Source organism: Lithobates pipiens, unplaced genomic scaffold (assembly GCF_037356315.1).
Source record: "Lithobates pipiens isolate NorthernLeopardFrog02 unplaced genomic scaffold, aLitPip1_a1.2 Scaffold_16, whole genome shotgun sequence".
Classification (NCBI taxonomy): Eukaryota; Metazoa; Chordata; class Amphibia; order Anura; family Ranidae; genus Lithobates; species Lithobates pipiens.
In genome coordinates, this window is record NW_027507748.1 from 198,144,662 (window position 1) to 198,169,124 (window position 24,463).

Below are 24,463 nucleotides of genomic sequence, written 5' to 3' on the forward strand. Positions count from 1 at the left end.
CGTGGGAGACGAGTATAGGGCTTGTAGGGCTGATAGGAAAGAACCAGAAAAACCAAAGCGCTTAAGCGTTGCAAACATATAGGGCCATCCCAGCCTGTCAAAGGCTTTTTGTGCGTCTAAACTCAAAACAATGGCCGGACGAGACATTTTATCGAGTAGATCGATGAGGTCAATGGTACGCCTGGTATTATCCCCAGCCCGTCTGCCCAGCACAAATCCCACCTGGTCATTATGAACCAGAGCAGGAATCAATAAGGAAAGCCTATTAGCTAAAATTTTGGTGAAGATTTTACAGTCGGAGTTGAGTAAGGCTATGGGTCTGTAATTATCTGGCAGTGTAGGGGATTTACCCGGTTTCGGGATAACTGTGATATGTGCGTGGAGAAACTGAGAATGCGGGATATTGCCCCTTTGCAGGGAGGTAAAAAGATTAAGCAGGTGGGGGCTTAGTGTCGGGAGAAATTTTTTATAATAAACATAAGGAAGCCCATCAGGACCCGGGGATTTATGGGACGGAAGGTCTTTTACAACCGCAGCCAGCTCCTCCGGTGTAACGGGGGCATTTAAGGTGTCTACTTGTGGGGAAGACAGCACTGGTAATTTCAAGGAGGCGCAGAAGTCATCAAAGCTACCTTGGGAGAACTCATGATTGGGGTCAGAAGCTAGGCAGTTATATAATTTTTTGTAAAAAGTGCCAAACACTTTAGTCATCGTCAAGGGGCAGTAAGTCGGAGTGCCGTCCGGCTGCAGCAGGAGGTCAGGATAGGAGTGAAACGGACGGGGCTTAAGCTTGTTCACCAACATCCTATGAGGCTTGTTGGCAAATTCATAGAACCGCTGTTTAGTCCAAAGCAGAGCCTTAGAACAATTGTGCATGTCTAAAGACTTTAACCGTTCGCGGAGAGAGGTCACTGTGCGAAGACGTGGCACCGATGGGGAGGACACAAGCAGAGCTTCAGCTCTTTGCAATTGCGAGAGGAGGTTCAGTCTCTGCGCTGCCGAGTCCCGCTTTAGGCGAGAGCCAGCCGAGATACATAATCCTCTAAAGACAGCCTTGTGAGCTTCCCAAAGGGTGGACACGTCCCGCACCGACCCTTCATTAAGCTGAAAAAATTCGGCTAACCCGTGAGATAGATGAGTTTCGGTAACTGGATCGCGGAGGAGGAACTCGTTGAATCTCCAGTGGCAGGTCTTAGGTGTGGAGAGGGTGAGGACGAGATCGAGCTGTACCGATGCGTGATCAGACCACGTCATGGGATTTAACTCCGAGGCCACTACCGACGTTAGGAGAGGCGCCGAAACAAAGATGTAGTCTAATCTAGAGTACATCTTGTGTGGGGGAGAGTAAAAGGAGAATTGCCGATGTGTAGGGTGTTTAATCCTCCAGGTGTCTAAAAAGTTATGAGACCTAATAAGGTTGCGAAACGCAGCAGTTTGACGTTCCGTTTTTAAAGAGGGATTGTCTGAAAACAGGGTCTGCCTATCCTTCCTAGCAGACATAGCCATATTAAAGTCCCCGCCAAGGATCATGAATGGCTGGGCATAGGTGCCCAGGCCGTCCAAGACCTCAGTGAGGAAGTGAATCTGGCCTGAGTTAGGAGCATAAACATTGATTATAGTAAGAGAACGAGATAAGTAGTCACAGTCCAGGAGAATGTATCTGCCCTGAGGATCAATAAATGAGGACTTAACCCGTAGCGGGCATGTCTTTTTAATCAGTATTGCCACCCCTGCTTTGCCAGAGGGGTCGGAGGCCATAAAAGAGACCGGAAAATGTTTGGCCGCAAATTTAAGAGATCCCCCCGGGCGAAAGTGGGTCTCCTGGACTAGGACCACATCCGCGTTAGAGGACTTGAACTCCTTCAAAGCCAACCAACGCTTATGGATTGAGTTTAGGCCCTTAACATTGTAGGTAAGTACCTTCAAAGCCATCGTTTAGAAATCAGAGAAAGCTTAAGACAACCGTAATATACACATAAAAAACGGACATAACCATACCAACCATGAAGAAATCGGGACTCGTGGTGTGTCCTAGAAGTAAAAGGCAACTGAAGACATATAATAACAACAATGCAATTATGAATTGTAGTAGAGTGTATCCAAATTGAACAAAAGATGAAAAAAAGGCCAAAAAAAAGGCCCAGAAAATAGAAAAAAAAAACATTACTAAAAGAAAAAAAGCCTGGGGGGTAAAAACCACCCAGGAGTCCACAGCCGTAGCCATGGAACCAAAGAAGGCACATCAGGGGTTCCAGCTCATCTGGAGAGACCCCGCCACCTTCCAGCAATATCTACAGGAAATGAGAGCAAAACACTGTAGTCCCAACAACCAAAAAACAGGGGCGGTGTAAAATAGAACCTGTAACTAAAATTGCAAAAATCCCTTGTTAAAGAGGAAACATGGTGAGATAGGGGCCGAGGCCAGGATCAGCCAAACATAACTCATGGAAGCTGCCATCAGGGAGGGAGTCTAGGATGCAGGTTACGTTGAGGAGTAGAAAAGGATTTCTGCGGCTTCTGGCGTGCTGGGGTCCAGATCCGAGCAGGAATGGATGAGGGTCTGGGCGTCGTCGGAAGCGGCATGGGGTCTTCGTCTGGAAGCGGTGGTAGGCCCAGGTTACGTATGAAAGCTTCACTCTCCTGAAGATCTCTCATAGAGTATTGAATCCCATCCTTAGTAGCAGAAAGGCGGAAAGGAAACCCCCAACGATACGGAAACTGATGGTTTTGTAGGTGGGCAGTCACGGGACGGAAGCTGTGACGTTTGGCAAGAGTAATAGGGGATAAGTCACTAAAAATTTGTATCTTGGCTCCTTTAAACTCCAAACGGGATTTGTTCCGGGTGGCCATGGTCAAAGCTTCTTTGCTATCGTAGTAATGGAAGCGTACGATAATGTCTCTGGGATTGGCTCCGGCCGGTGGTTTTGGGGCCAGAGATCTGTGGGCCCTATCCATTCTCCAGTCTATGTCTGGGACTTTAGGGGCAACAACGTTAAAGAGGCTGAGTAGGTATGGTCTGATCTCCCCCTCACCAATAGCCTCCGGGACGCCTCTGATCCGAAGGTTTTGGCGACGTTCCCTATTCTCCAAATCTTCCTGTTGGGATTGGAGCTGAGAGACTGATTGTTTCAGACCGGCGTTGTCTTCTTCCAGAACGTGGACATATTGTATCAGGTCATCAAATTTGGATTCCAGGACATCAGTCCGTTCTCCAATCTGGGCAAGCTCTCCCCGCAGTTCATGGGCCAGCTTACCCATTTCCTTAGAAACATTACTCGTCAAGTCTTGTAGGAGAGCTCGCAGTTTGTCGTCAAGTACATCAACTGTGACCGGGGCGGACATTGCGTCTGAGTGGCTGTGTGACAGGGATTGTGGACTGTCGTGCGCCGGTGCTTGGGACGCCACTTGTGCGTATGTGAAAGAACCTGGAGAAGGGGCTGGGGAGACTGGCCTGCTTAAAAATCGATCCAGAGTCTGTGTCTGTGAGGGCCGCAAATCCGGGGACGTAGACTGAGGAAGGTGTTTCGGCCCGTATTTCACCATGAGGCGTTGGGACTAGGCGTATATTCAGTTACATGCGGTGATTCCCATAGGAAAGTTGCAGCTGTGAGCAGCACGGGAGCATTGGAAGGCGGCTAAGGCCTACGTGAGATGATCACATGGCTGTCAAACAATTGGGACCCAAGATGAGACCCCAAAATAGTAAGCTGCCGTTCAGGAGGCCCAAACCAACCGTGGGGGGGAGGGGAGGGGGGGGATGAAGCAGGAGTGCAGGCCGCAGCAGTTCCAAACAGCCAGGTGAATGAAATCCGGACACCACTGCCCCACTGGTTGAAACAAAGGGGGGAGGCACAAAGTAGGGCACAAAAACCAGGGTGAGTAGCAGGCCAATGTAGGCCACAGGCAGCTGGGAAAGGCGATGAGTGGACCAAGATGGCCGCTGAGTAGGCCTGGGATAAGTGCAGTACAGGGGGATGTGTCCGGGGAGTACAGGCAGGCACTCAGGAGGGTTAGCAAGTTAGTCTGATGCAGGGGCAATGCCTGTGCTGGCAGGAGCAATAATCCGGCTGCAGGAGAGGGCAGGCACGTTGCTGAAGGCCTCGGGTGTAGCAAGATGGCCGCCGGAGCTCACCTGTCTAGCTGGGGTCCGGGAGTCCCTTCAGGCATCCAAGCGGTGATTAGCGGTGGTCTGGCTCAGGAGAGGCTGTCCCGAGGGGTCCGCGGTGAGCGCTTGCTGCGATCCCGGCTGAGGGGGGACCCAGGATGCTCGATCCGGAGGCTCCGGGTAGCGGTGTAGGCCGCAAGATGGCGGCGTCCAGCCTGTCGCGTCGCCCGCCGCCGCAGGGCAATAACGGCGGCGGATCTGACAAAAATAACGGCTCCGTCCGGATCTCCAATGTCCCACCGGCGAGATGGAGAGGTCGGTGGACAAAACAGGGATGCGGTGAACGAGGATGGGGTAAGATTGAGCTAGGCCTCGGCGGAGCTCTCCCCAGACACGTCCGACGTCCTCGACTTCCGGCCACGCCCCCAGCAGCAGCTGCAGTTTTACTGCAGCAGGTCGGCTCCACTGTGCAAAATCACGTTATACTATGTGATCTTGCAGGACTTGCATAGCATCTAGCTTCGTGGATACCCGCTAATGCCGCGTACACACGTAGCGGACTATCCGGCAGACTTAGTCTGGCGGACTTCCCGCCGGAACTTTCCGAACGGGCTACTTGCCCACACACGGCACTCTTTCAGCGGACTAATACGGCGTACTAAGTCTGCCGTACTATCCGCCGTACTTTCGAAATGAACGGACTCGCCCACACACGCGGACGTCTCCAGGTAGGCGCGGCCCGCAAAGGAGATGTCGCTGGCCCCGCCACCTGGTATGGACTTAAAGGGGAACCCCAACGCTGAAAAAAATCGGCGTGGGGGTCCCCCCCAGGTCCACATCAGACACTTGTCCGAGCACGCTACCCGGCTGGACAGGAAAGGGGGGGACGACCGAGCGCCCCCCCCCCCCCCGAGCTGTACCTGCGAGCCCCCCCATCCCAAAGCACCTTGTCCCCATGTTGATGAGGACAAGGGCCTCTTCCCAACAACCCTGGCCGTTGGTTGTCGGGGTCTGCGGGCAGGGGGCTTATGGGAATCCGGGAGCCCCCTTTAATAAGGGGGCCCCCTGATACGGACCCCCCACCCTATGTGAATGAGTATGGGGTACAATGTACCCCTACCCATTCACCTGTAAAATAAAGTAAAAATAAAAAACACAACACACAAGATAAAATAGTTTATTGCACAGCTCCGGGGGTCTTCCGTCTTCGGGGGTCTTCTCGCCGGACTCCTCCGCTATCTTCTTCTAGCTCTTTTACTAGCAGAGGAGCCCGGCTTTCTTCCTCGCCGCCGCCCTCTTCTTCCGACTTCCGCCGCTCGCTCGTCCCCCCCTTTAGTGGGCGGCCGGGTAGCGTGCTCGGACAAGGGTCTGATGTGGACCTGGGGGGGACCCCCACGCCAATTTTTTCGGTGTTGGGGTTCCCCTTTAAGTCCATACCAGGTGGCGGGGCCAGCGACGCATCCTTCGCGGGCCCTGCCTACCTGGAGATGTGTTCAAAATGAGCGGACTTTTCTCCGGCGTGAAAAGTCCATTCATTTCAAAAGTACGGCAGACTGGCATACGCACGGCCGGATTGTCCGCCGAAATGCAAGTCCAACTGGAAGATTGGAGTGCAAAACTACTTTCTAAGTCCGCCGTACTTTCGGGTCAAAAAAGTCCGCCGGAGGCTACACACGGGGGGATTGTCCGGCGGACTTGAGTTTGCCGGACTTTTCCACCCAATTGTTTGATCGTGTGTACGCAGCATAACTCCTCATGGAGAGGAAGAAAGGGGAGATGCTAATGTAAACAAGCATCTCCCTGTTCTGCCTAGTGACACTGTCACTGATCATCGCTCCCTGTGATCAGGAGCATGATCAGAGATGTGTCACACACAGCCCCTCCCCCCCACAGTTAGAATCACTCCCTAAGACACACTTAACCCCTACAGCACCACCTAGTGTTAACCCCTTTACTGCCTGTCACATTTACACAGTAATCAATACAATTTTAATCACACTGATCGCTGTATAAATGTTAATGGTCCCAAAAATGTGTCAAAATTGTCGGATCTGTCCGCCATAATGTCGCAGTCACAATAAAAAATTGCTGATCGCCGCCATTAATAGTAAAAAAAAAATATTAATAAAAATGCCATAAAACTATCCCCTATTTTGTAGACTCAATAACTTTTGCGCAAACCAATCAATAAACGCTTATTGTGATTTTTTTTACCAAAAATATGTAGAAGAATACGTATCAGCCTAAACTGAGGGACAAACATGTTTTTTTTATATATTTTTGGGGGATATTTATTGTAGCGAAAAGTAAAAAATATTGCTTTTTTTTCAAAATTGACTCTTTTTTTGTTTATAGTGCAAAAAAATAAAAACCGCAGAGGCAATCAAATACCATCAAAAGAAAACTTTATTTGTGGGGAAAAAAAAGACGTCAATTTTGTTTGAAAGCCACGTCATATGACCGCAAAGTGCTCTGGTCTTTGGCAGCCAAATCCTCCGGGGCTGAAGGGGTTAAACTAAATAAAACTGGCAGGGTGCTTACAATGGTCGACTTGTAAGTTACTTAAAGTGGTTTTAGAGCCTGAACATTTTGTAGTTCACTGAATTTCTTGCACTAAGGTAAAAATGTTTAGGTAAAAGTATTGCCTCCTCACCCTTCTTTATACTTACCTAAGACCTCACTCAGCGCTGTGCCTGTCTGTAGTGGCTCTCACTTTCTGGCCTCACAGACTTTGCTGAGGAAGCAGGAGCCATTGGTTGCTGCTGCTGTCAGTCAAATTCTGTGATGAGGGAGCAGGGGGGGAGGGGCAAGCCATGCTGTCTGTGTCTATGGAAGCAGGCAGCGGGGCTCAGAAGAAAGCTTAAGGGTGTGCCTCCATAGCAAGTGGTTTGCTATGGGGGTACACTCAGAAGAGGAGGAGTCAGCAGCACCAGCAGGGGACCAGAGAAGAGAAGGTTCAGCGCTGCATTGTGCAATTCCATTGCACATTGCAGATAAGAATAACATGTTTGGTATTTTCAAAAAGTACATTACTTTACAATCACTTAAAGGGGTTGTAAAGGTAAATGTTTTTTGCACCTTAATGCATTCTATGCATTAAGGTGAAAAAACATCTGACAGTGTCAGCGTCCCTAGCCCCCCAGTTTTACTTACCTGACCCCTCAAAAGTCCAGCGCTCGCCCCCGATGTCCTCTTCGCCACTCAGCCTGGCCGCTGATTGGCTGGAGTGGATGGATTGAAAGCAGCGCAGCCATTGGCTTGCGCTGCCGTCAATCACATCCAATGACGTGGCGCGCTGGGGGCGGGGCCGTGTGATACAGCGAGCGGCTATAGCTGCTGGCTGTATCACGGGAGCGTGCCCGCAGGTGCTTCTCACCATGCGAGGGAGCTCGCATGAACGTGAGAAGTACCTGCGGGAGGAAGCAGAGACAGCCGCCGAGGGACCCCAGAAGAGCAAGTTCGGGGCCACTCTGTGCAAAACGAGCTGCACAGTGGAGGTAAGTATAATATGTTTGTTATTTAAAAAAAATAAAAAAAATACCTTTACAATCCCTTTAATTACTAAATGTCCATCTAAGACTACCATGTCCACACAGTGACTGCCTGTGATTATGTTGCAGAGTGAGCCGTGTTGTCACCTTGATGAAAGAAACTGAAAAATGACAGCTCTAATGGCAAAGTATTACACCATAGAAGATGAGGTACCATAAAAAATGTATTGGTGTTTGGGCAGTCCTAGGCAGATAAAATACTACATAATGTACATATTACGAGACGCTTTAGGTAGTCAATTTTATATTTATATATTAGTATACGTTCTTTCTTATATTTTTTAGGAATGTCTTTATAAGACACAGTTATGTCATAACTTTATCATTCTAAACTTGTTTGCCATAAAACCCCATGAGCCCAAGAATTGATTTAAATATGTGAACAAGGATCATCAAATAATGCTGTAATATAAATTGTACACATGTCCTTGTTACCTAGAGTTATGTACATGCTTCCCTGATGGCCGTAGACAACAAAGTGGTTTTGGAGATAGCGATCACTAAACAATGCTTCATGCTAAGTAAGCTGTCAATGTTACAAAGGCCTTTGCATGAGATGCATGTGTTAGAAGTCGCTGTACCAAGATTTAACTGTACTAGAAAACCATTGCGATGCAAGGAATTCAATTCTGATTTGCGTTGTGTGAGGAAAAATCTACCCTTGCAGTACCAGCACACCGCACCACCCCCCCGGATTGCAAGGGGTTAAAGATTTTTTTTCTAGAGGTGCAGGGGTAAGATACCTTGTTCTAGGATACATAATATTTACCCTATTCCTAACTCAGTGAAGTGGTTGTTAGCCCTGGTCGTGATATTTGAACTATGCACGTACCTGTATTTATAAAAATGTCAGGGGTGTACTCTTTTGTGAGATCCTGTATATCAGTGGTCATCAACCCTGTCCTCAGGGCCCACTAACAGTCCAGGTTTTATGTATTACCTTGGGGAGATGCAGACTAGAATACTGCAATCACTGAGCAGCAAATGATATCACCTGTGATGTATTTCAGTTATCTTGCAAACCTGGCCTGTTAGTGGGCCCTGAGGACAGAGTTGATGACCACTGCTGTATATTAAAGAAGAACTATGGTTTTACTATATCGTTCAAACATAAAGCTCTGTTAAAATAACCTTTTACATTTTGGTATCGCATATCTTGTAAGTTAGCTGTCAGTTCATTTAACCTGCTGTAATGTGTGATAAACCCATCAGATTAATCAACGGTGAAAAGTGTCAGGCATTAATAATGCGTAAAAATTGTTGCACTTGGGTTATTATCACTTTAAATAATTCTCTAACGATGTTCACACCTAACTTGCAAATCGTTTTGCAACACTTAGGTGTTAATATTACTTCTATGCACACCCTGGTAAAAAGCTTGAACTTCTCAAGTTCATTTGCTGTGCTGCCAAAGGTGTTCTAGACTTTGACACAAACAAGGCCCCCTTTCAAAGCACAAATGCTTATTCATTTATGGTCCTGCCCCCAAGAAGGAGGCATAGATATTTTGGATGGTGAGGTTTGACTACAACTGTCATTGTTAAATTATTCAATTAATTTATTAGGAAACACTGTGGAATGTTTTTGTTTTAATCAGTGCTTGTATAATGTTAAAGCAGTTAAGTAAATCTGTCACAAAGGTACTAATTTCTTGCAGGCCCAAATCCAGGTGGGTACTGGGGTGGTCCATGCTTCCCCAAATTTTGGTTGTGCCCCCCCACCAGGTCTCTGAGAGTTCATCCATTGATCCATGGGGCAATTAATGAGAGGACTCTTGGTGGGGCCAGTTAATGTAAGGGGAAACTCTGATGAGGACATCTGATATAAGTGGGGAGAATGATAGGGACACTTGATGTAAGGGGGCACTCTGATGGGGACCCTGGTGTAAACTGGGTATCTGATGGAGACCCTGATGTAAGGTGCGGAATCTGAATGGAGCAACTGATTTAATGAGGAACTCTTATGGGACCATGATGTAAGGTGGAAATCTGATGAGGATAAAGAGGAAAACTACCAACAGTCAGCGTTACACTTGTTGCTTGTTACAATCAAGGGATGATATTAAGCAATCAGATTGAATGGTGTATGAAGCACTATATCGATATCAGATGTAGGTACACCTCAAATAAAGATATAAAATGTTGAAGATGTATGCATGTACTGTATATTTAGACATATATAACCCTGGAGGTCTGGGCCTGGGGTTATATATAGCAAGTTGAATTAGCGAATAGTTTTTGGCTGACACAGCTGGATGGAGTTAGGCTGCCTATTTGGATGAGCTAGACACCTGAAAGCTGCAACAGAAGAAGGGGAAGGGGAGAAAGAAGTACCAAGCCACAAATGATTTAGCAGCATTTATTAAACAGTATTTGTAAAAATACAATAAAATTGCACTCACAAAATTCACTTAAAACAGGCATATAACAAGCTCCATGTGAAGCCACCAGTGCAGAGTCCACTTCCGACAGAGACTGATGAAATGACAAGAGCGCTGTGGAAGCCAGGAATCTGGACAGGCGCCAGAGAACTGCCACAGGAGACTCAAGAAAGGAGCTGTCAATGGACCAGTCAGATGCCACAGACGCTGTAGCCAATCAGGAACGCGTTTCAGAGGCCAAACTGCACCTCCTTTGTGAGAGTTTATATTCCGTAAGTCAATAAGGTTTCCCCTTCTAGATTGTAAGCTCCAACCAGCAGGGCACTCTGATCCCTCCTGTATTGAATTGTATTAAAATTGTACTGTTTTCCCCGATGTTGTAAAGCACTGCGCAAACTGTTGACGCTATATAAATCCTGTATAATGATAATAATAATAATATTTCATTGTACATTACTCCCAATCTGTATTCAGACATTGATCGCTGGAAAGGAGGTATTTAGGCAACCAATAGGAGAAAGTGAGCAGGGGATGAACTTCAGCAGTGTGTTGGTACTTATTTAAAGACCAAGCTGCAGGGACACTGAAAGCATAAATATTGTTATAGTGAGTACAGATGTCTCTCCACTTTTTTTATGTAAAAATCAAACAGATTCCATCATCTATGTTAACAGCATGGATGAACAATTTCCCCCTCGTGGGATCATACTCTGACAGCCACCCAAATAGTGTCTGAATCTGATCGGATGCATCCACTGTTCAGTCAACAATTTACTGCCTGGCTACTTCGATTTTCAACCAACAGTTGGTGGGCGAGAGTTAAGCCCCATACATACTATCAGATTGTCTGCTGTTTTTTTCCTTCAGGTTTACCAAAACCATGTAGTACAAGGGCCTGCCTGATTGCATACACATTGAAACCCCTAAGGTTTGACCTCATATTATATGGTTTTGGTAAATCTGATGGAAAAAATCAGCAGACAATCTGATAGTGTGTATGGGGCTTTAGGCTACAGGGTCACCAAAAAAAGCAGATTTTGAATGGTTCTTCAGGAATTGGACAACATTTGCATAGTGTATGACCAACATTAGTGTCTTTTCAGCTATGCTTTTTCCTGAAGTTCCATTGGGCCGTCTGATGTGACTAATGCATATAGTGTATCTTAATATCTTAAGTCTACATTCTACACCATTTGCTAATAATGCAATTCATCCACCATATCATGTAATAATAAATAATACAGAATATAAACATGGAGTGATACAAAACATAGGCCATATTTTCTAAAGTAAAACAGGACAGCCCTGAGTGATCTTTTTGTTTCAGAGATAAGAATGTTAAAGTCCTGTGTTTTTGATTTACATAGTCACCTTAGATGTGTAGAAGGGAAAGCTTTTAACTCAGAGCAATCATGAGCTATTTCCTTCTATTTATCCCCAAAATAGTCAAGTATCCAGACATTTTCCACCCTGATGGAAGAAACAGGTAATTATACTGTATTATTTCACAGTAGGGAAACGCCCTTTGTTTGGAAAATATTCCATTAAGGGAAATGGTTTACATGTTTGGTTTTAAGGCAGGTGAGCAGATAAGGAGATGTAGTATAGGGAAAATACTACCCCGTGTACTTGGCAAAGCAATTGAATTATAATAATCAAAATATACTTATCATTCAGTAATTTTCTGGCCTTTAGTGTTTTAAAAAAAAAACAGTTGTCTTGAAAATAATAGTTCAGTGATGTTTTAGTAGGAATAGCTATAAGCTAGTGCTTTAATGTTAAATCAAGGCTTGTTTAAGCACAGAGCTACAGAAGCAGTTGCCTTACGGGGGAAGTTGAAAAAAAGCGAAACAATGCACATCAAAATAACATTGGATTTTAGTCTTCATTATGTATCTTGGGTGTATGTCTAGCTTTTTTATTATTGGAACACACTGACCCACTAATACAAGTGGAGCAGTAATGTGTCATACTGTCTTGACATATTAGGGACATTTGTGGTTGCTGTGTACTAATCCATTAATGGGCATTTAATGCCTCTTGCAATAGGTATAGAAAAGAGCAAGAAATATTAGAGGAAAACAAAACTGAAATAATATTAGTGCAGTAGTGCTGCACAATCAGTAGACCTCAGAGGAACCCAATTTCTAAGGAAAGATGCATGAAACAGCCAGTTCAGAACATAGACTAATCCTACTGAAAAAAGTCATGGTCTGTCAACAGAGCTGGATAACCAAATTGGCAGAGTAAGCACCGGCCTATGGGTCCAACTCTGTTAAAGGGCCCCACGGCCCCTCCACAGTTACTGACCCAAATTTCAAATAGCCCAATGAAATACATGACATTACGTTTGATTTTACTTCACATTTATTATTTCAATGCCTCCACTGCTTATTTAGAATGTACTGTACCTGTCTCTCCTAGGAAACACATGCATCCATATGTGCTATTATATAGCCATCTCTGTTCTGAACATATAAATATGAATAACTGTCCAATATCAATATTAATTTATTTCCAACATATTCATATCCATCCCATCATAGTTTATATATTCATCTGCACCAAAATATATGTTCATCTTTTTATAGCTAAGTGTATTCCACCCCAAGCCTTCACTTTCTTCACTGTATGTACTGATGAACAGGTTGGCAGGAACAGGCCATTTGTATCTCCATGCAGATGGTCCTTGCAGGCAGGTGTAAACATGTTGATGGTGCCATGAAGAGCTTTATGACATGATTGGCCCCACCAAAGTCACTACAACCTCACCACATTTTCAGAGCCAGATCCTGGGATACATTAGGAAGAGCTAGAGTAAAGCAAAGCTTAATAGCAATCATGGGTCCAACAGGGACCTAGCAATACCACATCGGTTGGCTATACTTTTTACTATGGGGATTGTGTTGGTGAATATGCAATGGGTGGCAAGGTTGTAGATGCCACTCTAGGCCGCAATCTGCGTCCCTTCCTAAAAATCCAGCTCTGACCAACATCCAGAAAAACCCAGAAACAATGCAGAATTTTGTTTAAAAAGGCATTAGACAATAGAATGGATGTAAGTCACAACTATCTGACAGTCACACAATGACAATTTTTACAGTGTTTTGTGCAGGGGATTTTTGGTCTCTTTAGGCCCACCTCATTAACTGTTGTACTGGTTTAGATACAGACACCTGCTTTTATTAGTCACAGCTGTCCTTAGAATTTGAAAGATTTCGAAAACTAATCCTAGAAATATGGAATTGTCTTGCTTTCCAGCAAAAAAATCTAAAAATGTCATTTCATCAGTCTCCTGCACAGCAAGAAACTAATTTATAATCCTGAGAGTAAATACAGAAATCATTCAATTTTCATCCTGTGTGACATTGAGTATTTTTGGGACCAAAACTTACGCCACTGCTATTAAATCAGCAATTTCGTATCAGCAGTCAAGGCAGTTAGAATGGGAGCAACAGGTCATGTGTTTCCGTCTATAAATGCCAGTCAGAAAAGACTCTAGGCTGAATAAGAACATAGAACACAGCAGACAGGATCAAAGGGTTATGTCAAGTAAAGAGGAGACAAGTTGAAGCTTATATTTCACCAGTAAATGCTTGTATTAGAAATGACAGGCTGTTGGGAAGCAACTTATTTTGCTGGTTTAATTTAAACAATTGTACTGTTTACTGTTATCAGAAGTATCGATTTGAAAGTTTGGATAATTGAATAAAAAAATTCTAAATACATTTCTAAGTAAAATTCTAAATACAATTCTAATAGAGCTAACTTTTATTTTTAATTATACCTAGAGCATATTTACAATTACACTATCTAAGATCTGTATTAGTTTGTTTTAAACAAAACTTTGGAGATGGGGTGAGTTTAATACATTTGCTTCCTTTTTTTTTAAAGTAAATTTATTGTACCTGTTCTAGAACCAATCTTGCACTTCCTGAAGGATATCCACTAAAAGTAACACATTTTTTTCAGCTTCTGGCCATGAGGTAGGAGAGTAAGTAGCAGATCTAAATTTGAGAATCAAAGAAGGTTGTGGGGATGTGGGTGTGAGTTATCAGAATATGGAAGTTCCCTTTAAAAAAGAGGCTGTAGTACCCCTACTCATTCACCAAAAAAAGTGTAAAAAGTAAATAAAAAAACACAACAGCTTTTGAAAATTTCATTATTAACCACTACAATACAGGGCACTTTCACCCCCTTCCTTCCCAGCCCAATTTTCAGCTTTCAGCGCTCTAGCGCTTTCAGTGACAATTGCGCGGTCATGCTACACTGTACCCAAATGAAATTGTTATCATTTTGTTCGCACAAATAGAGCTTTATTTTGGTGTTATTTATTCACGACTCCGTTTTTTTTTTTTTGCGATATAAGCGCAAAAAAAGCGGAAATTTGGGAAAAAAACAATATTTTCTTTTTTCTATTTGAAAAGAAATCCAATAAAATCAAATTTTGTCATAAATTTAAGCCAAAATGTATTCTGCTACATGTTTTTGGTAAAAAAAATTCCGTTAAGTGTATAATAATTGGTTTGTGTGATCACGGACATATGTACGCAAATGATCATGTACATATGTGTGCAGGTGATCACGTACATATGTGTGCAGATAATCATTGGGACATGTGATTTTAGTGGGACATATGTGGGGGACATGTTTTTATTATTAGGGACATGTGTTTTTATTATTTGGGGACATGTATGTTTTGGGGACATGTGTGTTTTGGGGACATATGTGGGGACTGTGTTTTCACTGTGTGGTGTGTTGTGTGTTTACACTACACTGATGATCAGTGAGTAAAAAGCTGTGAAAAGCAGCCCATACTCACTGATCATCAGCCGGCTGCAGCGTTCTGCTCTCCTCTTCTCAGCGGTGACTTCCGTGTGAGGAGAGGAGAGCCGATTGCCTAGCAACCGGCTGTTTGTTTACATCACATGACGGCCGTGATTGGACACGGCCGTCATGTGATCAGGAGGGCCAATCACAGAGCCCTCCTGCCGATCTGAGATGTGCCGTGTCCGGGTGACACGAGCACATCGGGATCGCGCCGCTGCGCGCGCGCGCGCGCGCGATCCCGCTGCTCCTGAATGACGTTCCTGAACGTCCTATCAGGAGCAGGCGGCTCCCACCCGCCGTATATATACATTGGCCGGGTGGGAAGTGGTTAATCACTTCAGCCCCGGACCAATGTCAGCCTAAGGACCAGAGGTCTTTTTACAATTTCACACTGCACTGCTTTAACTGGTAATTGCGCGGTCATGCAATGTTGTACCCAAACGAAATTTGTGTCCTTTTCTTCCCACAAATAGAGCTTTCTTTTGATGGTATTTGATTGCCTCTGCGATTTTTATTTTTTGCGATATAAATGGAGAAAGACCGAAAATTTTGAGAAAAAAAATATATTTTCTCCTTTTTGTTATAAGAAAAATCGAATAAACTCAATTTTAGTCATACATTTAGGGCAAAATTTATTCAGCCACATGTCTTTAGTAAAAAAAATGTCAATAAGCGTATATTTATTGGTTTGCGCAAAAGTTATAGCGTCTACAAACTAGAGTACATTTTCTGGAATTTACACAGCTTTTAATTTATGACTGCCTATCTAATTTCTTGAGGCGCTAAAATGGCAGGGCAGTACAAACCCCCCCAAATGACCCCATTTTGGAAAGTAGACACCCCAAGGAAATTGCTGAGGGGCATGTTGAGCCCATTCAATATTTTTTTTTGTCCCAAGTGATTGAATAATGACACAAAAAAAAAAAAGTTTACAAAAAGTTGTCACTAAATGATATATTGCTCACACATGCCATAGTAATATGTGGAATTGCACCCCAAAATATATTCTGCTGCTTCTCCTGAGTACGGGGATACTACATATGTGGGACTTTTTGGGAGTCTAGCCGCGTACAGGACCCCGAAAACCAATCACTGCCTTCAGGATTTCTAAGGGTGCAAATTTTTGATTTCACTCCTCACTACCTATCACAGTTTCGAAGGCCATAAAATGCCAAAATAACACAAAACCCCTCCAAATGACCCCATTTTGGAAAGTAGACACCCCAAGGAAATTGCTGAGGGGCATGTTGAGCCCATTGAATATTTTTTTTTGTCCCAAGTGATTGAATAATGACACAAAAAAAAAGGTTTACAAAAAGTTGTTACTAAATGATATATTGCTCACACATGCCATAGTTATATGTGGAATTGCACCCCAAAATATATTCTGTTGCTTCTCCTGAGTACGGGGATACCACATATGTGGGACTTTTTGGGAGTCTAGCCGCGTACAGCACCCTGAAAACCAATCACTGCCTTCAGGATTTTTTTTTTCAATCTTTTTTTATTGACATTTTTATCAGAAGAACATATAAATGATGAGCAACATCAATTATAGAGTTACAGTGGTGTAAAAAAGTGTTTGCCCCTTCCTCATTTCCTGTTCCTTTGCATGTTTGTCACACTTAAGTGTTTCGGAACATCAAACCAATTTAAACAATAGTCAAGGACAACACAAGTAAACACAAAATGCAATTTGTAAATGAAGGTGTTTATTATTAAAGGTGAAAAAAAATCCAAACCATCATGGCCCTGTGTGAAAAAGTGATTGCCCCCCTTGTTAAAACATACTACAACTGTGGTTGTCCACACCTGAGTTCAATTTCTCTAGCCACACCCAGGCCTGATTATTGCCACACCTGTTCACAATCAAGGCATCACTTAAATAGGAGCTGCTTGACACAGTAAGGTCCACCAGAAGATCCTTAAAAGCTACACATCATGCCGAGACCCAAAGAAATTCAGGAACAATTGAGAAAGAAAGTAATTGAGATCTATCAGTCTGGAAAGGGTTATAAGGGTTATAAAGCCATTTCCAAAGCTTTGGGAATCCAGCGAACCACAGTGAGAGCCATTATCCACAAATGGCGAAGACATGGAACAGTGGTGAACCTTCCCAGGAGTGGCCGGCCGCCCAAAATTACCCCAAGAGCGCAGCGACGACTCATCCAAGAGGTCACAAAAGACCCCACAACAATGTCCAAGGAACTGCAGGCCTCACTTGCCTCAGTTAAGGTCAGCGTTCATGCCTCCACCATCAGGAAAAGACTGGGCAAAAATGGCCTGCATGGCAGAGTTCCAAGGAGAAAACCACTGCTGAGCAAAAAGAACATCAAAGCTCGTCTCAATTTCTCCACAACACATCTTGATGATCCCCAAGACTTTTGGGACAACATTCTGTGGACCGATGAGACAAAAGTGGAACTCTTTGGAAGGTGTGTGTCCAAGTATTACTGGCGTTGAAGGAACACTGCATTTCATAAAAAGAACATTATACCAACAGTAAAATATGGTGGTGGTAGTGTGATGGTCTGGGGCTGTTTTGCTGCTTCAGGACCTGGAAGACTTGCCGTGATAAAAGGAACTATGAATTCTGCTGTCTACCAAGAGATCCTGAAGGAGAATGTCCGACCATCTGTTCGTGTACTCAAGCTGAAACGAACTTGGGTTCTGCAGCAGGACAATGATTTGCTGCTAAGGGTGGCCCAACCAGTTATTAGGTTTAGGGGGCAATCACTTTTTCACACAGGGCCATGATGGTTTGAATTTTTTTTCACCTTTAATAATAAACACCTTCATTTACAAATTGTATTTTGTGTTTACTTGTGTTGTCCTTGACTATTGTTTAAATTGGTTTGATGTTCCGAAACACTTAAGTGTGACAAATATGCAAAGGAACAGGAAATGAGGAAGGGGGCAAACACTTTTTCACACCACTGTACATAAGAACATGTCAGTTCAGAGGTGTTGTTACAGGTGGATATAAGGATACAATCATATTCTGGATACTGGAGGTAGGGTGTGTTAATCCACCCTTTCTGTGTCGTTGGGTCATATGAGAGTGGACTGAAAGATAGTAGGGACTGTCCTGGGTAAGATTTGCGGTTGTTTCTTTGTGGTCTGGTATCATGTCAAGGAGTGATCAGTTCAATTTAATGCTGCTGGGATGTGGCCTTCAGGATTTTTAAGGGTGCAAATTTTTGATTTCACTCCTCACTACCTATCACAGTTTCGAAGGCCATAAAATGCCAAAATAGCACAAAACCCCCCCAAATGACCCCATTTTGGAAAGTAGACACCCCAAGCTATTTACTGAGAGGCAATGTTGAGTCCATGAAATATTTTATATTTTGCCACAAGTTGCAGGAATATTACAATTTTTTTTTTTTGCACAAAGTTGTCACTAAATGACATATTGCTCACACATGCTAGGGGTATTAGTGAAAATACACCCCAAAATAAATTCTGCTGCTTCTCCCGAGTACAGGGATACCACATGTGGGGGACTTTTTGGGAGCCTAGCCACGTACGGGACCCGAAAACCAAGCACTGCCTTCCGGATTTAAATATAAAACGCTACCAAAAAAAACTGTTAGCGATCGCAGGGATCAGGCCTGACTCTGCGAACGCTGCAGTTATGTGTTTAGTGTTTTGTAAGTGACAGTGATCGATCGATACTGCCCTTGGGTGGGCTGGGCGGAGGGGCAAAACGCAGGTGCTAGCAGGTATCTGGGCTGATCCCGCTAACAATGCGTTTTTTTGGAACCCTAAACTGCTGGGGACGCTAGTATAGGTCTGATCAGTCAGATATTGATCTGTTCAGATTCTATACCACTACGGGAGGTTTATGCTTTGCGTGTGGGTGTTAGCGGTACTGGCACTAACCCAGCGCTGCCTGGGACGACGCAGACCCTGACCCTAACACCTAATTGATATCACCCGCCGGGTGATCAGGGGGTTAAACCTTTATTGGGTAATAAATGGTGGGTGCCCTGATGCTATAAAAAGCAAACTAACTAACCAGAGTCACCCGTAACACTTATACGGTGATCACTGGTGAAAGGGTTAACTAGGGGCAATCAGGGGGTTAAAATCTTTATTAGGTAGTATATGGGGGTCCCTGGCGCTATATAAAAACCTGACGGGGAACCTAAATAACTAACTGGCTATCCAGCGTCACCAGTGACACTTATACAGTGATCGCTGGTGAAAGGGTTAACTAGGGGCAATAAGGGGGTTAAAACCATTATTGGGTAGTATATGGGGGTACCTAGCGCTATAAAAACCTGGCGGTAAACCTAAAAAAATAACTAGCTACCTAGCGACACTAGTGACACTAATGCAGAGATCAGAAAAATTATCGCTTAGTGACACTGGCAAAAGGGGGTGAAAGGGTTAACTAGGGGCAATCAGGGGGTAAAAACCATTATTGGGTAGTATATCGGGGTACCTAGCGCTATAAAAACCTGGCGGTGAACCTAAAAAAATACCTAGCTACCTAACGGCACCAGTGACACTAATGCAGCGATCAGAAAAACGATCGCTTAGTGATACTGGCAAAAGGGGGTGAAAGGGTTAACTAGGGGCAATCAGGGGGTAAAAACCATTATTGGGTAGTATGTCGGGGTACCTAGCGCTATAAAAACCTGGCGGTGAACCTAAAAAAATAACTAGCTACTTAGCGGCACCAGTGACACTAATGCAGAGATCAGAAAAACGATCGCTTAGTGACACTGGCAAAAGGGGGTGAAAGGGTTAAGTAGGGGCAATCAGGGGGTTAAAACCATTATTGGGTAGTATGTCGGGGTACCTAGTGCTATAAAAACCTGGCGGTGAACCTAAAAAAATAACTAGCTACCTAGCGACACTAGTGACACTAATGCAGCGATCAGAAAAATTATCGCTTAGTGACACTGGCAAAAGGGGGTGAAAGGGTTAACTAGGGGCAATCAGGGGGTTAAAACCATTATTGGGTAGTATATTGGGGTACCTAGCGCTATAAAAACCTGGCGGTGAACCTAAAAAAATAACTAGCTACTTAGCGGCACCAGTGACACTAAAGCAGCAATCAGAAAAACGATCGCTTAGTGACACTTGCAAAAGGGGGTGAAAGGGTTAACTCTAGGGGCAATCAGGGGGTTAAACCTTTATTGGGGGGGTAGGGGGCTACCCTGGACCTAACATTAACTGCCCTGACAGTTTTTACTGTCACAACTGACACTAAATGCAGTGATCAATAAATAAATGATCACTGCAATCAGTGACACTGTGACTGTGACTGGGAGGGGGAGGGGGGGCGGGGGGGATCGGGGGGCGATCGGGGGGTGACCGGGGGGTTTGTGTGCCTATGTGTGCCTACATGTCAGTGTAGTGTTGGTGCACACTTACTTTCACTGTTCTCCTCGTAGTCCGGTCAATAAGACCGCCCCAAGGAGAATGACATTACTTCCTCCCTGTCTGCCTGCCAGCGGGGGAAGCTTCTCATTTGCCAGGAGCGATTGAGAGGGGATGGCCAGAAACCAACGGCCATCCCCTCATCCCGGATTGCTCCTGAAGCAAAACTGACCGCCACATCCAGCGGGAGGGGGTCCGATCGGACCCCCCACATGCTGGAAGGCGAGCACGTACATGTACGTGCTTGTGCCTGTCGGTGCCATTGCACCGACGTACATTGCCATGCGGCGGTCCTTAAGTGGTTAAAAACTAAAAAAGTCCCCCGAAGTAGATCCAGCATCAATCATGATTCTGCCGCTATCGCTGGCTCGAACAAAAAAGAGCTCTGCACCCAGTAAAGGCTCCCGCTGTGTGACAGCTCCGCAAACTGGCAGTTCTTAAATAACTAAGGGGTGGAAGCTACCTGATGATGCCATTGTGTGACCCACCCCCTTGTGACATCATCATCCGGTGCATGCTGGGTCAATGATGTCACAAGGGGTGGGGCCACACAATGATGTAATCAGGTGAACCCACCCCTAAGATATTTAGGAACTGTCGGACAACTGAGCTGTCAGAAGGTGGGAGTCTTTGTCGTGTGCAGAGCTATTTTTTGGGGGTCAGCGGTAGCAGCGGGCATCACGATTGACACTGGATATACTTCAGGGGAAATTTTTTAATTCATTCATTTTTGTATTTTTGGACAAAATGTCATGCGCATGTAAATTTAGTTTTTGCTTCAAAACAGTGGGGGTTCTGAGGGTTAATTACGTAGGTTGGCCTTGACATCAGTCTGGCTGGGCTGTGTTGGAAGTTCTGCCTGGTCATGTGAGCAGTGAGGTGCACATGACAGGCCAGAACCAGGCCTGGTTGGACGTTTTGAGTATCAACCTTCTCGTAACCAATCAGTGGGAGTGCCAGGCTCCGCTGGGGAGTCTGGGAAGGGGTACTTAAGATGTGTGGGTCACGTGTTTGGGGGAGAGGAGTTTGTGGTCTGTTCTGGTTCCAAGACCGGGGTAGCCCCGTGAGGGGTCCCGGTCATGGGGTGTTCGACATCCCACAACATGTTCCTGTTAGAGGCCCCTAATAGACCTGCCTGGTCTGGGGTAGGGATTTGTCTGTTCCCGAGTCTCAGAACCTGCTGGTCCGAGGCGCAGTAACTGAGGGAGGATTCAAGGTGTCCGGGTGTGCTCTCGGCTTGGAGAGGCACCACAGCTCATGGAAGTGACCGGGGGAGGACTCGGAGGAGGGCCGACAAGTGGCATTCTGGGAAGTGCCTGGTTACTGAGTTGGGAAGGACATTGACAAATTCACGTTTTTCCAGTACCATTGAGGAGACAGAGAATGTTCCAGGTACTAAGGAAAAGGGTTCCTGTTCACACTTAGTTACAGCTTGTACACGTTCATAGGATTATTTCAAGTGTTTGAGTCGACGTGCTGACCGCCATCATCTCTGGCTAGAGATTGGTTCAGCCTTGAGGTACCCAGCTGCGAATGGCTACTCTCTGGGTGGAATTAGACTTTGTTAGACCTGCAGTTCAAGGTGCCTGAGTTCTTCACCTGTGCCCTCTGTTCCCATGAGAGACTGTGTTATTGGATGTTATTACTGCAAAATAGAATCTTTCAAAAAGGACTTTATTTGTGTCAGTGTTCAAGTTGTTGGGTATCAACCCTAGGAACCCCTAGACGTGGAAGAGCAGGCCAAGAGGAGGTTACTGGTAAGCCCAATAAGTCAAGGGCAAGAAGGTGGGAGTCTTTGTCGTGTGCAGAGCTATTTTTTGGGGTCTGCACTAGCAGCGGGCATCACGATTGACATTGGATCTACTTCAGGGGACATTTTTTAATTAATTTATTTTTGTATAATAAAGGAATTGTCAAAAACTGTTGCTGTGTTATTTACTTTTTAACAAGAGAGAAAACCACAGTGCCAATCTGAGTGTAGTAAGTAAAGCAATCACGATTTATTCAAAAGGTAGTAAACTCACAATTGGGAGAATAAAACAGAGCATTGATATAGCAGTATGCCTCTCTGGGTCAGTTCCAGGGCACTATGAGGGATGCCGGCTCCGACACAGCTGTGCTGGTGGTGTCCAGAGTTCCAGAGCTGCCATCTGATGGCCTGAGGAAGTAGCACGCATGCTCCGAATGTGTACTGCCATGACTCCTGCTGTCTCTACCCAGGGACATTACAGCTGTCTCCCCTTGCCAGCCTGCTAGTCTTGGAGCTCTGGACGCCACCAGCATGGCCACGACTGGAGCCGGTGTTCTGTCAAAATAGGCAATTCATCAAGATCTCCAATTACATCACTTCTGGTTACTGTAAACGATAATTAATTGGGAGATTTCGATGACTTGATGTTTTGACAAACAACACTGGCAAGCGTGAACACTCTAGTACATGAAGACTGCTCTTTTGACACAACAGTGGGTAAAGAGGAAAAAGTTGACGCTGCCGTGGAGGCAGCCATTTTGTTGGTTTGTTGGTTAGTATCGGAGCGGACTAATAATACCATGCACCGGGGTGTATAAGGTTGCCATTGTTGTGTCAAAACAGCAAGTTGTCCAAATCTCCAATTAATTATGGTTTACAGTAACCAGAAGTGAAGTAATTGGAGATCTTGATGAATTGGCTATTTTGACAGAACACTGGCACCCCTCAAAATTTTTAAAAAAACCCAGCATGGGGTACTTCCAAAATTTATACCAGACCATTATCTGAGCATGCAGTCCGGCAGCTCAGAAAAAGTGAGGGGAGAGCGAGCAGCCCCCTCCTGTCAGAGAACCACCACAACAACTGCTCGTTCCTGTGTGCCAGCTGCCAATCTCTGTCCCACTAATGCCAATGCGCGTGCGCGGAGTCTTGGACAGAGACGAGTGAGGTCCAGACTGAGCATGCGCAATGGCGCACCCACACGAGCGAGTGTGCATTAGCACGCACACGTATGCACACATGCATCAACGAATCCTGTCGCATGGCGCCCTATTTAAACAGTGAGTCTGCCTAGTGACAGTGCTGGATTGTCTTCAGCTTGTCCATGAGTTCCTGTTTGCTACTTTGACTGATTGACCTTGTTCCTGAAAACCCGGCTTCCTCTGACCATTCTTTTGGATCCTCTCTACCTGCTTGTCTGCCTCGCCTTCCTATACTGACCTTGGCTTGGACTTATGACTATGGCTCTGCCTTCTGATCGTGTACCCCACTGCCAGCCTGTTGCCAACCTCTGCCTGTCCCTGACTACAATTCTGCCTTCTGACTGTGTACCCTGCTGCCAGTCTGTTGCCAACTTCTGCCTTTTCCTGACTCTGCAAGTGATCCTGATCTAGCTTCCGTTGAACAAGTCCAGTGATCAGTGTCTACATTTTGTCAACAGTGGTTCCAGTGTTCCCGGACTTCAGTCCTCCGTCTGCAGGTGCCTGCACCCTTTCATTGCCCTAGCAGTTGCTGTCTCAACCTCTAGAGATGCTAGGACCAGGATTGTGCAAGAGGCTACCCTTGTCATTTTGGGCTCCGCTATAAGGTACGTGACACAAACCAGATCACATGCCCTCAAAATGGGGGGTACTTTGGGGCAGGGAGGCTCTGTTCCATACTCATTCACATGGGAGGACCAGGATTCTGATAAGGCCCCCCCACAACCAATGGGCTAGGGTTGTGGGGAAGAGGCCCCTGCCGCAAAGCAGCCCCCCAAGTTGAGTACATGTGGCCTGATTTGGTTTAGGAGGGGGCCAAGCTGCATGCTCTGATAAGGGTCTGGTATGGATTTTGGGGGGACCCCGTGCCATTTAAAAAAAAAATGTTGGTGTGGGTATTCCCTTAAAATTCTTACTAGACCCAAAGGACTTCCCGGCCCCCTCCTTAACAACCAGCTATTCTTCACACAGAATTTGTATCAGTCGATCACTTTTTTCATTTGAATTGTTCCGAAAATTTGGAATTCATTAGAGAAGTAAGATACAAAAGTAAATTAAACTAAACTAAACTAAACTAATTTCTAAATGAAATTAGTAACATAAATTAGTAATATAACGTATCTATCCAAAACAAAAGACATTTTTCCATTCTGCACATGTCTATTAACATATAGAACATCATACAGTATATGACCATCAGAGATTGTAAAATACATTGCAAATTACATACAGTACCTATCAGCAGGGCAGCCA